This window comes from Typopeltis vanoorti, chromosome 15 (genome assembly GCF_054136105.1).
Source record: "Typopeltis vanoorti isolate ZY-2024b chromosome 15, IOZ_Tvanoo_1.0, whole genome shotgun sequence".
In the NCBI taxonomy this organism is placed as follows: Eukaryota; Metazoa; Arthropoda; class Arachnida; order Uropygi; family Thelyphonidae; genus Typopeltis; species Typopeltis vanoorti.
In genome coordinates, this window is record NC_143563.1 from 54,141,486 (window position 1) to 54,157,622 (window position 16,137).

Sequence of the window (16,137 nt, forward strand, 5' to 3'; positions counted from 1 at the left end):
CAGAAGTATCAGAAAAAAATGAGATGAAATGGTTCGCTGATTGAATTTATTCACCCCAAAATCATTGGAATAAGTGACACAAGGTTGAATGAATATCTCAAAGGGAAGAGAAACGGAAAGATACAGTATTTATCGCGGGGTTAGAAAGGATAAGAAGAGAGGAGAAATGATGCTGTTGATAGCAGGGGAATTATGTCCAAATAAGGTAGACATCAAAGGGGAAAATAGTGCCAATCATAATGAGGCAATGGTAAAAGGCAATGGTTTAGCTGGATGTCCAATAGGACAGGGAATGTGAGAGTGGTGTTGAACAAATGCACAAACAAGTTGGATTAGTGAAAAAAAGGAAAATCTCCACTGGTAGGGAACTCAACTCAGAATTGAGTTCCCTACCAGTGGAGATTGAGGGAAGCTCAATCTCCACTGGTAGCCAATCAGAATAAGGCAGGTGTAAAATGGATGGATGAGGGGATTAATCATGAAACCTGGAGGAAGAAGGTACTTTGGAGGTAGCACAAGAAGAATAGTGGTAATAGTCAGTTACACTAAGGTATAAAGAACAAGCCATGAGAGTGAATAAGTGAGAAAGGAGAACAAAAGTTGGAGTTTGAGCAGAAATTGGCATATCGGGTGAAGAAAAACCCTAGAGAGAGAGAGAGAGAGAGAGAGAGATGTGTGGCAAGTAGAAGGAAGAATAATTATGGTAAGATTATGTTCAAAATCAGCTAACGTTTTTCATCCCTGTATAGGGAATAGCCGAGGCTGTTTTCTTCCTGTCTAACTTTTGGAGACTGAGGGAAGCTCAATCTCCACTGGTAGCCAATCAGAAAAAGCAATCCCAAGGCTATCACTAATTTAATCGCCAAACAGTGAAGACACGGCTAATAACTGGCCCATCTCGTAAACTCTAGTGGAATATTTTAATATCTGAAATACTAAAGGTTCGACGGTCGATTATCTAGAGTTTACGGAATGAAAATCTGAGTTTCCAGGAGAAAAAACCCACTCGCCCTTGTCAGATATCAATTAACAAAAAAGGCTTAGAAAAAGTTCCTCTAGTCGGCGAATATGCTTGAAATTAAGTTCTCTTCAATCGAATTAATGCGAACACCACTATCACTGATCTAAACAGGCTCGATAATGGATAAGAATGATAAACTGGTAACTGCTGCAGAAGACATTGCTAAGGTATTCAGTGATCAATTTATAAGGTTGTTTCATCCTCATAAGGATTACTTAAGTGTAGAGGACATAGGAGAATATTGTTTAATTGTGGATTAGCAGGAGATATTTGAGAAAATAAATAACTTTAATGTCAATAAGCCGATTGGAATTGAAGACATGTCACTATGGGCCTTGAGGGAATGTTCCAGGGAATTGGCAGTAGCAATGACATGCCTGTTTAATAATGTCTTACAACAGCACAGGTTCCAAGGGTTTAGAAAGAAGGTAAATTTGTTCCACTGCATAAAGATGGTGATAAGGCCGGTGCCAAATTAAGGGGTAGGCTGTCTGGGCACCTGCCGGGCGCCAAATTTAGGGGAAGCCTAAACTAAGCCTGTCACTAGGGCCTTAGTGCATGCGCTCCTTCCAAAAATAATTACTTAGCAATTGAAGCATTGCTATACTTTCTTCAGCTCCCAGAAGATGCAAATATTGAAAGAACAATAATTCATTATCTTCTATTGATAGAAATGTCTACGTAGCAAGTAACAAACAGTCACATATTTAAGAATGCGTGTCTATATATACTTTTTCTTTATATATCTATCCCAATGGCTTTAACAGGCCTTTAAGGCCCACAACCTTCCAAGCATGCTTGGATTTCGTAACCGAAATACGAGGATAGAATGGTCACTCCTATGCCTCAAGGTATTCTTGGCTGTATCCCTGTGTGTTCAAGGGGCCAGTTTGCCTGCTTGCGGGATGAAAAACACCAGATAAACTGGCGGAAAAAACCCTGCTTCCCGCGCCCAAGACCGGCTAACTTGGCTATGGCTGAGGAAGATCCTTAAGCTCCTCACGTCTCCGACGGGAATCGAAGCTAGGACACTCCTTCCCCAGGCATATGGTTGCGAAGCGCAAAGCCACTAGGCTAACCGCGCGGACTTTTCTTTATATATGTACTAGTGTAACCTGTTGCGAATGTATTAGCAATAATAAAGCAAAAATAGGATAAAGTGTAAAAATCAAACACTGTACATTATTCCACAAAAGTATAAATAAGGAAAAAGGAAATAAATAACAACTATTAACAATTTAACAATTCTCTGCTTCTAATAAATATAAATAAAAACAATTAAATATAACATTCTTTAGTTATCTAAACTAAACCAATTCTAAACCAATTTTAGATAGACTCATTGGCCTTTGACAAAATACTTCGTTTTTGTCAAAGGCCAATGGGTCTATCTAAAACAGTAGTGGCATTGACGGGAACGAACTCTATGAGGAAATTAAATCTCTAAACAGTTTACTTCCAGAAAACATCAATTCGCCATTAGAAACTTTACAATTTTTAAAAGCAAGCAACATGCAGAATATAGTTGCAAATACGTGGGTCGCATTGAGAATTTTGCTGACAATTCCTATCACGGTAGCAACAGCTGAAAGAAGTTTTAGCAAATTAAAACTTATCAAAACATATTTGAAATTAAATTCTTTAGCCTTGTTTTCTATTGAAAATGCTGTTGCTCAGAAAGTAGACATTAGTGAAAGAATAAAAGCTTTCGCAGATTTAAAATCAAGAAAAAATATATCCAAATTATAATTGATTCAATTAAAATTACAGTGTAAAATTGATAATTTTTGTTTGTAATGATTTTTATTTGTTTCTTTTTGATGTATTCTGAGTTAATAAAAATGATAAGCAGAAATAATAAAGTTACGAAATTATTAATAATTTGAAAAAAATACTTATGCTTACAGAGCCTGTGTAGCTCAGTGGATGTGGCGTTTGTACACCACCGCGCTAGGCCGCACGAAGGAAGTCTTGGTTTCGAGTCTAGTCGGCGACTAGAGGAAATTTTTCTAAGCCTTTTTTCGACCGGTTCCCGAGTTAGTCGATCTCTGGCACGGGCAAGCAGGTTTTTCCTCCCGGAAACTCGGGTTTTTCGTCCTGTAAACTCAAGAAAATCGACCGTAGAACCCACATTATTTCAGACATTAAATATATTGTGTTAGGGTTAGAGACCACGAGATGGCGGCACATTTGAGCCGTCTCTCTTCACTGCGTACCGCTTAATTAGTGATAGCCTTGGGCCATCTGTCTCTGATTGGGTACCAGTGGAGATTGAACTGCCCACTCAGTCTCCAAAAGTTAAATAGGGCTAAATGGCCTCGCCTACTCCCGTATATACGGGAATAAAAAGGTGTTAGCTGATTTTTTTTTTTTTTTTTTACTTATGCTTACAATTAGAAAGTATTTAGTATTAAAAAAAAAAAAACTTCTTCAAAAAAAAGGGCATCACACACGGAGTCTGCCCGGGGCACGTAATTATCTTGGTCCACCTCTGGCTGTGGCTACTAAGTATAGGCCAAACTTTATATCTGGAGTTGTGGTGAGGGTACTAGAGAGATTGGGGAGAAGTAGGATACAGAGATAGGTTGACAACGGCAGTATTTTCTGTGCTTATCGGCATGATCTCCCTTTAACATGGGTTCGTTAAAACGAAATCGTGTTTTACTAACTTACTTGTGTACTATAACAAGGTGACAAATACCTTGGACAGGAGATGCATATACAGTGGTGTACTTAAATTTTCCACAAGCTTTTGACAGACTGCCACACGACAAACTGTTAAATAACTTGAAACAGATCAGATTGAATTACAGACATCTGAGCTGGATCAGAGACTGGCTGTCAGATAGGTATTAGAAAGTTGTATATGGTGGTGCAGTATTCCGAAAGAGGTAGGTCACTAGTGGTATGCCGCATGGGCCAGTTTCAAGACCATTGTTATTCATGTGTATGTTAATGATTTTGGGAAGGGTTTAGCTAGTGAGTAAGACATTATTGATATATAGCTGTTTGCAGATAATACAAAATTAGGATGAGCAATGTAGACTCAAACAGATGTTATGGCCTTACATTAGGACTGGAATAGATTGCATTAATGGGCAGGTAAGTGGAACAATGCAATGTTACAAAGTTTAAGGGTTTGAAATTTGGTGAGTAGCGATGGGATGCAAAGTATTCACTTAGGGGGGAACTCTGAAGGAGGTAGAGGAGATTAGAGATTTCGGTGTGGTCTGGGCAATGATTTGAAATTCAGGGTCCACATTGCACAAATTTTGAAGACTACACATCGGATAATGACAATGATGCAGAAGACCCTGAATGCAGAAACATGGAAATTATGATGCCATTGTATAAGGACTTGATCAGGCCTCTTATGGATTATTTTGCACATATTTTGTCTGGTCACAATAATCCGGGTTTTCATGGTGATTAGTATATGTCAGATAGAAACCATACAAGATTGAAAAGGTTGGTCAGTAATTTTGTAATGCGCAGTAAGACATTATTCATTGAGATGAGAGATTGAGAAACTGTAATTTGCGACGCTCCGTGAAAAGGAGGAGGATGGGGCTATGATTAATATACATATAAGCTACTCAGGTTGACAGAGAAGATTCTTTCTAGAATAGGAGAGGGATGTAGAACAAGACGACATCTCTGGAAATTTTATAAGGAGGGTGTGAGCAGAGGCGTGAGGGACATTTTCTATGCATGGAGAGTGGTTGATAAGTGGAATGAATTGCCTGAATGTGTTGTGAATGTAAACATTGAATCAGCTTAAGGCATAGTTGGAAGAGCATTCTGTGCACTAGTGTGTACCTCCGATGATGAGTCTCTGACTCGATGGAGGTCGGATGTTAAAATATATAAATAAGCTACTCTTTTTATTCCCGTATAGGGAGTAGACGAGGCCTTTAAACCCTATCTAGCTTTTGGAGACTGAGACCAATTGGTGACAGTGACCATGCTGTTCTTTCTAGGAAAGTATCTACTTCAATTGAAGTTCCGATTAAAACAGGCTACATGCTGAACTACAAAGGTGGAAATTATGATCGACTTAGAAGAATACTATCTGGTCCCATGGTATCAGTTACAGAATGGAAAGAATGTCAGCAATGAATTGGAATCGTTGAAAAAGTGCTTAAATAAGGTGGTATCTCAATGTATCCCTGTTTGAATAATCAATTGGTTGGAAGCGAAATAGATGTGCAGCCTTATTAAACAAGAGATTCACGAGAGGATGATGTGGAAAGAATGTCGTGAGAATAAGAGTGTGAAGAGTTATGAAATATATAAAGCTCAGGCCAGAAAAGTATATATTATTGTGTGAAAAGCTAATACGGAGTATGAATAGAAGTTGGCCATGCAAGCTAAAGGCAATCAAAAAGAATTTTATCGTTATGCTCAAGCAAACGAAAGAAAGAATGTGGAAGAATAACTTTATTGAATGCAGATGGTACACGAGTGTCAGAAGCTAAGCAGATTTTTTAGTTAATGAGTGCTCACTTTGCTAAGATATATCAACCAGGTGTACATAGCATGCTGCACAGTGCTACTGCTACATTGGATGAACAGTTAAGAGGTTGAAGAGCTCTTGCATAACCTGGATAAGAATTTGTCAATAGGGACAAATGGAGTATCACCCATTTGCTAAAGGAATGTTCAGTTGAATTGGTTAGGCCTTTCACAGATTTGTATAACTTGAGTCTCAGCTCAGGAATGATACCACAGGAATGGAAGGAATGTACGAGGTTGGACAAGGGTCGTGCAAAAACTGATGTGTCTAACTACCTACCTATTAGTATCTCTGGAGGTGTAGTGAAGAATTTAGAGAAATTGAAAAGAACTCGTATACAGAAATGGGTACACGAGCATTCTATACTCTGCAAAACAGCATAGGTTTACTAAAGGTAGGTCATGTTTTAGCAATTTGCTCATATTTTATAACAATGTTACGGCCGAGATGGATAAAGGGAATTGGTACATTATGATAATGTTGGATTTTTCTAAGGCATTTGATAGGATACCGCACGATAGGCTGTTGCATAAACAGGAGAATATGGGATTGGAATATAATCTATTGACTTGGATAACGGGGATGGTTGATAGACAGATATCAAAAAGTGGTATACAGTGGGTGTGAACCTACCAGATTTAAGGTAACCAGTGGTGTACCTTAGGGTTCAGTACATGGGCTATTAGTGTTCATTCTATACATTAATGACATCAAGAAGGGTGTATCTTCAGATATACAATTGTTTGCTGATGATGATGCGAAGATAAGGAGGGCAATCAGGGATGCTGCTGATATTCAGCAATTACAAAATGATTTGGATAGACGGGAAATCTGGCCAAACGAAAATGTCTGTCAGTTTAATGTTAGTAAGTGTAAAGTTATGCACTTTCCCGTGATTAGAGTTCCAGCGACATATTAGAGGGGTTATGCTACAAGAAACTGAAGAGGCAAGGGATTCTGGTGTATTGGTGGATAAGAATTTAAAGTTTAAATGTCACATAACAAAAGTTGCAAATAAAACTCAGAGGATAATTGCTATGTTGAAGCTAACCTTGACATGTAAGGATAAGGAAATAATTTTGCCAGTTTATAAGGCTTTGATACGACCACACCTGGATTATTGTATGCAGATTTGATGTCCTGGGTTCCAAGGGGATAAAGAAGCTGTGGAGACGGTACAAAGAAGAGTTACAAAGATTGTATTCAAATTATTATTATTATTATTATTACTATTAATACGGGCAACTCCGGGGAGTCATTAGACTCATCGAGGGAGGCCCCAAATCATATTCATCACAACTATTTGACATTCATACAGTATCTATCATACCTCGACTTAAACTCATTCACTGTCACAGCATCCACCACAGACTCAGGGAGCGCATTCCACTCATTCACTACTCTAAAAGTAAAGAACCCATTATGGAATTTAGATTATGAGAACAGATTGCGAGTAAGTATGTGAATTGCAGACTCTAGTTAACAGGAGAAAAAGGGGTGATATGATTGAGGCCTATAAACTCTTGAATGGGTGTTATGGCATTTCAAATGATGAAAAATACAAAAATTAATGACGAAAAATCTCACGCAAAAGGATTTTTTAATGGTATAATTTTCGCCTGTGTCACAGGCATCTTCATTACATGTTAAGCTGAAATTAAACAATAACTGACAATTCCAAAAAGCGCCACCTAAGCAGCTAGTGTAAGATAACTAAAAAGGTCAATAAAATTTTCTAACAACAAAAAAAAAACTATATATCTACTCTATAATATAAAATGATAAGCCTTTTTTGTAACGTTTTTGTGTCACTTTTTTTGCCAAGTTATTTGAGTCACGGTTTTTGTCACGTTATTTGCAACGTTTCGAAACTCAGGGCTACCCTGAGTGTCGAGTCTTCAAAATTCGAGTCATCACAATTCAAGGAAAACAGGCCTACCAGTCCGGAACTCAGGGGGTAGGGCGCCATATGCGCGGAAACCCCGTTTCGAGTCTTCAAAATTCGAGTCATCAGAATTCAAGGAGAACTGGCCTACCAGTCCGGAACTCGGGGGATTGGTCGCAGTACGTGCCACGGGGAGGAACCGCCCCCTTTCGAGTTTTCAAAATTCGAGTCATCAGAATTCAAGGAGAACCGGTTTACCAGTCCGGAAAACTCGAGGGGGGGATTAGACGCCATAGGCGTCAAGGGGGGGGAGGATCCCCCATAAGTATCTACAATAAACAGTTAGGAAAGATTAGCTGATTTCTAAAGTACTGTCTTCCATAAAGGGGATAGGAGTAAACCACCAGATCTGTGTAACTTAGGAGAGTGGAGTAAAGTTTCATGTTTCATTATAAAGCCATTCTATGAGGAACCGACTTTTGTGAAGGACTCTTGTCCTTTTCCAATGGACTCTATGTCTGGTTAGGATGCCATGTTCTGCAAGTGCAGACTGTTCAGGTTTAAGGTACTGAATATAAGACTGGTGTTCTTCTAGTCAAATACAGGCAGATCTTCCTGTTTGCCCGAAATAAGATAATCCACAAGAGCAAGGAATCTAGTAGACACCTGGAAAATTAAGATGTGGAAAATGGCCTTAGGAGAAGAACGAAAGGTGGAGATTTTCCTGACCTGTCGAAAGGCAACAAAAATATTCACTGCTTTTAAAACTTTTGCTATACGTTCACTAATGCCGTGTACATAAAGGATAGGAATGTGTGTTATTTCTTCTGTATTTGAAGAGGAAGACATATTAAAACTACTCAAAGCTCTTTTGATGAAGGAATTCTTCTAAGTTATCCGTTAGATAGAAAAGAAGAAGTAATATATTGCGATTCTTTCTTTTCTCTTTCGTTTCTTTTGTTCTTCAGACGATCTCTTACAGAAAGAACTGCAATATATTTCTTCTTCCTTTCTATCTAATGGATGCAAGAATTCCTTCATCAAAAGAGCTTTGAGTATAGGCACTGGAAGGTTTCATGGTGTGCAGTGTTTGTGGAGAACTCCTGAACAGATAAGTGTCATTTTGAGTAATAATTCGTGAATTTGCTTAGTATTTACATAGTATTGTTTCCTTTTCGTATTTTAGCGTGCCTGAGTGATTTTTGGGTGTTTTCTGAGTATTTTAAATAGAAAATTGATAGATACCATTTTCGTGCGCATGGCCCCCATAAAGAGGAATACAAGAAAGATGGCGTCCAGATCGCCATATTTTTCTAAAAATTTTAATTTAAAGGATTTGATTCAGTGTACCGTTTGCGAAATGTATGCATTCAGGAGAGCGGTTGGAGTCTGGTTAAAGAACGATAGTGAAGTGAATATGTACATAAAATGTAAAGAATGTAAGGATTTAAAGAGTGTATCAGGTCTTGAGAGTGATATCGTTGTTGAAAGTGAAAATCGAGAAAATAGCGATATTTGCGAGGTAGTACCAGATAGCTGTGGGAGTGGCGTTGAAAGTGATAATGAAGGTAAACATACAGAACGAATAAATGAATTATCGGAGAATAAAAATGATGAGACTGATGCAATGAATGAGATTGCTCGGTTGTTACGCGGAGCGATACAGGGCAAATCGAAAGCTGGAGCGTTGGCAAAAATGTTTACAGAGCATAGCGACTGATAAACGGCAAAAGAATGATTGAAAAAATAAGAGTGTGATAGTGAGTGTAAACAAAATGAAAGAGCGAGTGTTGTATGCAGATTCCTTAGTAAGAGGTGTGTTAGTTGAGACTTTAACAAAATCGTACCAACCTGGTGCGAACGATAATGATGTCAGCGAGTCAATTAGAATGCAAAAGCAGCGGGTGAAAGAATTGAAAGAATTATTTGTATAATAATAATATACAAACATTATTATTATTATGTTAATTAGTTAACAAATTAACTGATTTGTTAATTTGTTAACTAATTAACAAATTAATCAGCTAATTTGTTAATTAGCTGATTAACAAATCAGCTAATCAGCTTAACTTTTTATTGTATATATATAAGTTTTTTTTTTTTTTTTTAGGAAATTTGTTGACCTTTTTAGTTATATTTCACTAGCTACGTATGTGGCGCTTTTTGGAATTGTCGGCTATTGTTCATGTATGGTAGGGTTGGGGCTAATGGGGGTCTTAAATTCATGTACCCTAATACTAGGAGTATTAGGAACAAGAAGGAAGAGTTTTTGGCCATGGTTGGCACTTCCAGACTACAGGTTATAGGTATTAGTGAAACATGGCTGACTGTAGATGATATAACTAGTGTGATTGAATGTGATGGGTATAGTGTGTTCAGGAATGACAGAGAGAATAAAATGGGGGGAAGGAGTATTGTTGATGATAGCTGATGAGATCCAGCCAAGGAGAATAGAAGTTGAATTGCAGAATAGAGAAAAGAGCACATTTGAGGCCATTTGGTGTGAGATTGTGGCTAGTAGAACTAAATATACAATTGGGTGCTGCTATAGACCAGGTGATGGAAAAGATGGTGGTGACAGTATGCACAAGCAAATAGAAGAAATGGGTGGAAGGAGGGTGATTATTATGGGAGATTTCAACTATGGTCGCATTGATTGGAGTGAGGAGAGGACACACGGAAGGAAGGAACTGGATTTTATGCGGTTATTAAGGGATAACTATCTGCGACAGCATGTAATGGAAAATACTAGGGGTCAGAGAGTGCTTGACCTAGTAATTACATCTGAGGATTTGGCTGTAACAAATATGACCACATTGCCACCAATCGGTGAGAGTGATCATAGGGTCTTAACTTGGGAGGTGGCTAAAGGTGTAGAATTTTCAATTAAGACAGGGTACATGTGGAATTATCGGGCGGGAAAGTATGACAAGCTTAGGAGTTTGATTGGTTCAGTGCCATGGCATGTACAACTGCAAGGACTAGAAGTTGATATTGCATGGGAGGTAGTTAAGAAGTGCTTGCATGAAGCAATGGCTGACTCTATACCTAGAGTCCGAATAATAAATCAAGTAGGGGTTAAATGGATGAATAACACCATTAAGCTTGAGTTGCAAAAAAAGAAACAACTATGGAGGGAATTTAAGGAGAAGGGTGACCGGCAGGCACATGAACGGTATAAAGCGCAGGCCAGAAGGGTGACGAGTGTGGTAAGAAAAGCAAAAAAGATTACGAAAGAACATTGGCCGAGCAGGCTAAAGAGAACCCTAAACAATTTTTTAGATATGTAGCAAGTAAAAGGAAAAATGTACATGGCAGATTGATTTTAAAGAATGCCGATGGTAGGGAGGTAACTGAATCAGTTGAGATAGTTGAGTTACTGAGTGAGCACTTTGCAAAAGTATATCATCCAGGTGGTGACATTGCAGAAACGAATAAACCAGTAGATTATACGGGAATTGTGGTTAATGAAGTGGAGGTGAGTAGTCTATTGCATAACCTCAATGTCCATACATCTGTGGGATTGGATGGTATACCAGCTCGTGTTGTACGAGAAGCAGCTAAAGAATTGTCAGTACCCTTGACCATTTTGTTTAATTTGAGTCTCGGGTCTGGGTTAGTCCCGAGCGGGTGGAAAGAGGGGAAAATAGTTCCACTGCATAAAGGTGGTTCCAAGACTGCTGTTGTAAATTACCGACCGATTAGCATATCAGGAATCATTGTCAAGGTCTTAGAGAAAATAGTCAAAAGGAAAATACAAGATTGGATTGAAGAAAATGGGATACTGTATCGGGGACAGCATGGTTTTCTGAAGGGTAGGTCATGCCTCAGTAACTTGCTCACGTATTATAACACAGTGACGGCTGAACTGGATAAGGGTAATGGGTTTACGGTGATTCTACTGGACCTTGCCAAGGCCTTTGACAGGATTCCACATGGAATTCTAGTCATTAAATTGCAGCATATGGGAATGGACATAGGGTTGGTGAGATGGATAGGAGGGTGGTTGACGGAGAGATATCAGAGAGTGGTTTACTCGGGAGTAGAGTCCACAAGACGGCCTGTGACTAGTGGTGTGCCACAAGGATCTGTTCTTGGACCACTGCTGTTTAATTTGTTCATAAAGGATATAGGAAATGATCTGAGAGGAACAGTTCATTTGTTTGCGGATGATGCGAAGTTGGGTAGGGCAATAGTGAATACAGATGACGTCAAAATTGTGCAGGATGATTTGGATAGATTGGAGGTCTGAGCTAAGGAGAATGGATGTCAGTTTAATGTGGCAAAATGTAAGGTTACGCATTTTGGGGTGGAAAGATTGGCAGCAGTTTACTGCATTGGTGGAACCCTGCTCCAGGAAATTGATGAGGCACGAGATTTAGGAGTGTTGGTGGATAAGGAATTGAAATTTAGGGGACACATTGCAAAAGTGACCAAAACAGCTCATCAAATCACTTGGTTGCTGAAGAATACGTTGACAAGCAGAGACAAGCAGGTTATTGTTCCTCTCTATCGAGCCTTGATAAGACCCCATCTAGACTACTGTGCTCAGATTTGGTCATCTAGGTTTCTTCTTGATGGGGAGGATGTGGAGAGGATCCAGAGGCGAGTGACCAAGATGATAGCAGGTCTGTGGAATGAACCGTATGAGAACAGGTTGAGGATTTGTGGGTTGTAAAAATTGGTTGATAGGCGGAGGAGGGGAGATATGATTGAGACATTCAAATTACTGAAGGGTTTCTATAAAATTAATTCAGGAGATATTTTTGAGAACAGGGCTGGTTGTGGGAGGACTAGGGGACATCCATGGAAACTGGGAAAAAGTGTGGTTAGTAAAGGTGTTAGAGCTTGGTTCTTTACTTTTAGAGTAGTGAATGAGTGGAATGCGCTCCCTGAGTCTGTAGTGGATGCTGTGACAGTGAATGAGTTTAAGGCGAGGTATGATAGATACTGCATGAATGTCAAATATTTGTGATGAATATGATTTGGGTCCTCCCTCGATGAGTCTAATGACTCCCTGGAGTTGCCCGTAATAATAGTAATAGTAATAATAGCAATGTATTGAAGATGCCTGTGACACAGGCGAAAATTATACTATTAAAAAAATCTTTTTACGTGAGATTTTCCGTTATTAATTTTTGTATTTATATGTCTACTCACGGTATTCCTTTACTTAGAGTCAAATGATGAAATTTTTCGTTATATGGAAGGCGGGGAAAGAACACAGCAGCATCCACGGAAGTTAAGGTTGTTCTCATTCAAGAAAGGAGTAGGAGGTAGGTTTTTCTCCCAGAGATCAGTGAGTGAGTGAGATAATTTGCCTATAGGGGTAGTGAGTGCATCTATTTTAAATGAATTTAAGAGAAGGTATGATAGCTGGGTTGGGTAATTTTTAGCTTCCCTCAATATGTCCTTGACTCCCTAGAGGTCTCAGATAATAATAATTATTATTATTATTATAGGCACACCAATGAAGAGACGAGTAAACAAGTGCTGCCATCCCTTCGTAGCTGTCCCTAATAGGATATGTTGCTGCCTGAAATAATGTGAGTTCTACGGTCGGTTTTCTTGAGTTTAAGAGATGAAACCAGGAGGAATAAAAACCGCTTGCCCGTGCCAGAGGTCGACTAACTCGGGAATCGGTAGAAAAAAAGGCTTAGAAAAATTTCCTCTGGTCGCCGAGTAGATTTGAAAGCAACTCTTCCTTCGTGCGTTCAAGCGCAGTGGTGTGCGAACGCCACATCCACTGAGATATTTTATTTTCGTGATAGTATCTATGCACATTCGGGTACCTATTTACAGATACATACAATATGTACATAAAAAAAAAATGAGCTAACGCCTTTTTATTCCCGTATACGGGGAGTAGACGAGGCCATTTAGCCATTCAGGACATTTGAAGAAAGATACCTCATTTTTGAGTGATCTTAAGATTTGTCTGATCATGGTAGTTGGTTTAAAAACCACTCTGATGTTATGAGCTTTTAACATGGAAACTGAATTAATATATGGTATGACAGCTGTGGACATATATTGCGGCACCATAACATGTTGTTGGTGGTTGTCTTTAAATAGCCATTTGTTTAAAATGTTAGAAGGGTATCCATCAAGAGATAGAGTGTTAGCTATTAGTGACAGTTCTCTCTGTACATCTGCTTCTTTTGAAATAGACTTTAAGGCTCTATTACGGAGCATGTGAATGATGTTGTGTTTTTGTGATCTATGATGATTGGACGAATAATGTAGATATCTACCTGTATCTGTGGGTTTCTTGTAAATGGACAGTTGGATATTGTTATCTTCTCTCCTCACTAGGATGTCAAGAAAAGGAAGTTCTTTGTTCTTCTCTAGTTCTATAGTGAATTTGATCTTATTGTGTAGTGAGTTCATTTTGTTCAGAAACACGAGAAGGTTTTCCATGGTATCCTTATATATGATGAACACGTCATTGACATATCTCCACCAAATTGACGGTTTGCTAAAATGATGGAAAGAATATCCTTTTCAAGTTTTTCCATAAAAGGTCTGCACATGGTGGTGACAGGGGTCTACCCATGGCTAGACCTTCCGATTGTATGTATACAGTGTTGTTAAATTTGAAGAAATTTGATTTCAGGCAATGATGAAACAACTGGTGATGTCTTGAGGGAAAAGATCTTTCAGAATGTTGACTACCTCTACAATCGGTATATTAGTGAATAAGGACACTACATGAAGACTAGCCATAAAGTCCGTTTCTGATATTTTAATACTCTTGATTTTTTCTACAAATTGTTGAGAGTTTTTAATGTCGGTCTCTGTGTGTCTAATTGTTCTTTTCATTAATTTTGCGAGATGCTTTGCTAGTAGGTATGTAGGTGATGATCATCCATCAACTATTGGACGAAGAGGTACGTTTTCTTTATGAATCTTGGAAACTCCATAAAGGCGTGGAGTAATAGGATGTAATGATTTAAGTTCTTTTTTAAGTTCATCCGACCAACCGGTCATATTGCGGATAAGAGCGTTAGTCTCCAGATGATTACTCATGATGGGATTTTTATCTACTTGGTAAGTGGCACTGTCTGCTAGTAACAAGTTAATCTTATCAAAGTAATCTTTCGAGTTGAGAATGACCATTGAATTTTCTTTTACCTGCTTTTATTATTATAAAGTATTTGTTGTTACATAAGTTGCAGATAGCTTTCTTATCATAATGAGTAATATTAGGTTTTGGTGGTTTTGCTGAAGCAAGAATAATCGTACTATTGAACCTAATAGCATTTGCTGTAGCCTCTGGAAGAGGAAAAAGACTTTTTTCTATCCCACATGTGAAATCCATTTTTTATTATAACGGCTTTTGTTATTATAATGTCTTTGTTGTTACGTAAGTTGCAGATAGCTTTCTTATTATAAGGAGTAATATTAGATATTGGTGGTTTTGCTGAAGCAAGAATAATCGTACTATTGAACCTGTTAGCATTTGCTGTAGCCTCCGGAAGAGGAATAAGACTTTTTTCTATCCCACATGTGAAATCCATTTTAGGGATAAAATTAGGGGAGATGGCAACATTGAAACCCTTTTTTAGGATTTCTGATTCATGATTAGAAAGCTTGTAATCTGAAAAGTTAAAAATCACTTTGTTGTTAGGCAGACTGTGGTGCAACTGAAATTTTTTATTATACAGAACTTCGAATTTTTTAATTTGTCTGATTTTACTCGTTGTGAAAGTTTTTTCGTAGCTACGATGTAATACGTGCTCTATATTATTCCAAGTCGTGTAGTCCAAACTGTTAGATATGTCATCAAACTGATCTCTACACTTCGCGTCAATAATGTTAAGCTCATACCTGGTATGTTGTATCCTTTCTCTTATTAGCGCTAACGAAGTCTTGTGGTATATTCTTTTTGCTCTTGCAGATTGGATATGCCCTTTTACTACTAAGAACTTCGGGATAATAGCGAAATCTCCACATCTCTTCAGAAATGTAAGGTGGTTTAGTAACTTGGCTTTTTTGCATTTTTTCTTCTCAAAGCACCGAACCTTATGTTTCATTTGTGAACTTAAATTGTACATATTTGGTTTGATGTATTAAAATAAAGAACTTTTTTTATTAAAAGACCAGAAGCTAAATGATAAAATATACAAAGAGCCAACAAGTTTCACTAGCCACTGTCTAGCATTTTCAAGGCTGAACTGGTGTGAAAACAAATGCATTGAGTTACTGAAAGGAACGATTAGACACACAGAGACCTATATTAAAAACTCTCAACAATTTGTAGAAAAAATCAAGAGTATTAAAATATCAGAAACGGACTTTATGGCTAGTCTTGTTGTAGTGTCCTTATTCACTAATGTACCGATCGTAGAGGTAGTCAACATTCTGAAAGATCCTTTCCCTCAAGACATCACACAGTTATTTCATTTCAATTGCCTGAAATCAAATTTCTTCAAATTTGACAACACTGTATACAAACAATCGGAAGGTCTAGCCATGGGTAGCCCCCTGTCACCATCATGTGCAGACCTTTTTATGGAAAAACTTGAAAAGGATATTCTTTCCACCATTTTAACAAAACCGTCAATTTGGTGGAGATATGTCGATGACGTGTTCATCATCTGGAAGGATACTATGGAAAACTTTCTCGTGTTTCTGAACAAAATGAACTCACTACACAATAAGATCAAATTCACTATAGAACTAGAGAAGAACAAAGAACTTCCTTTTCTTGAC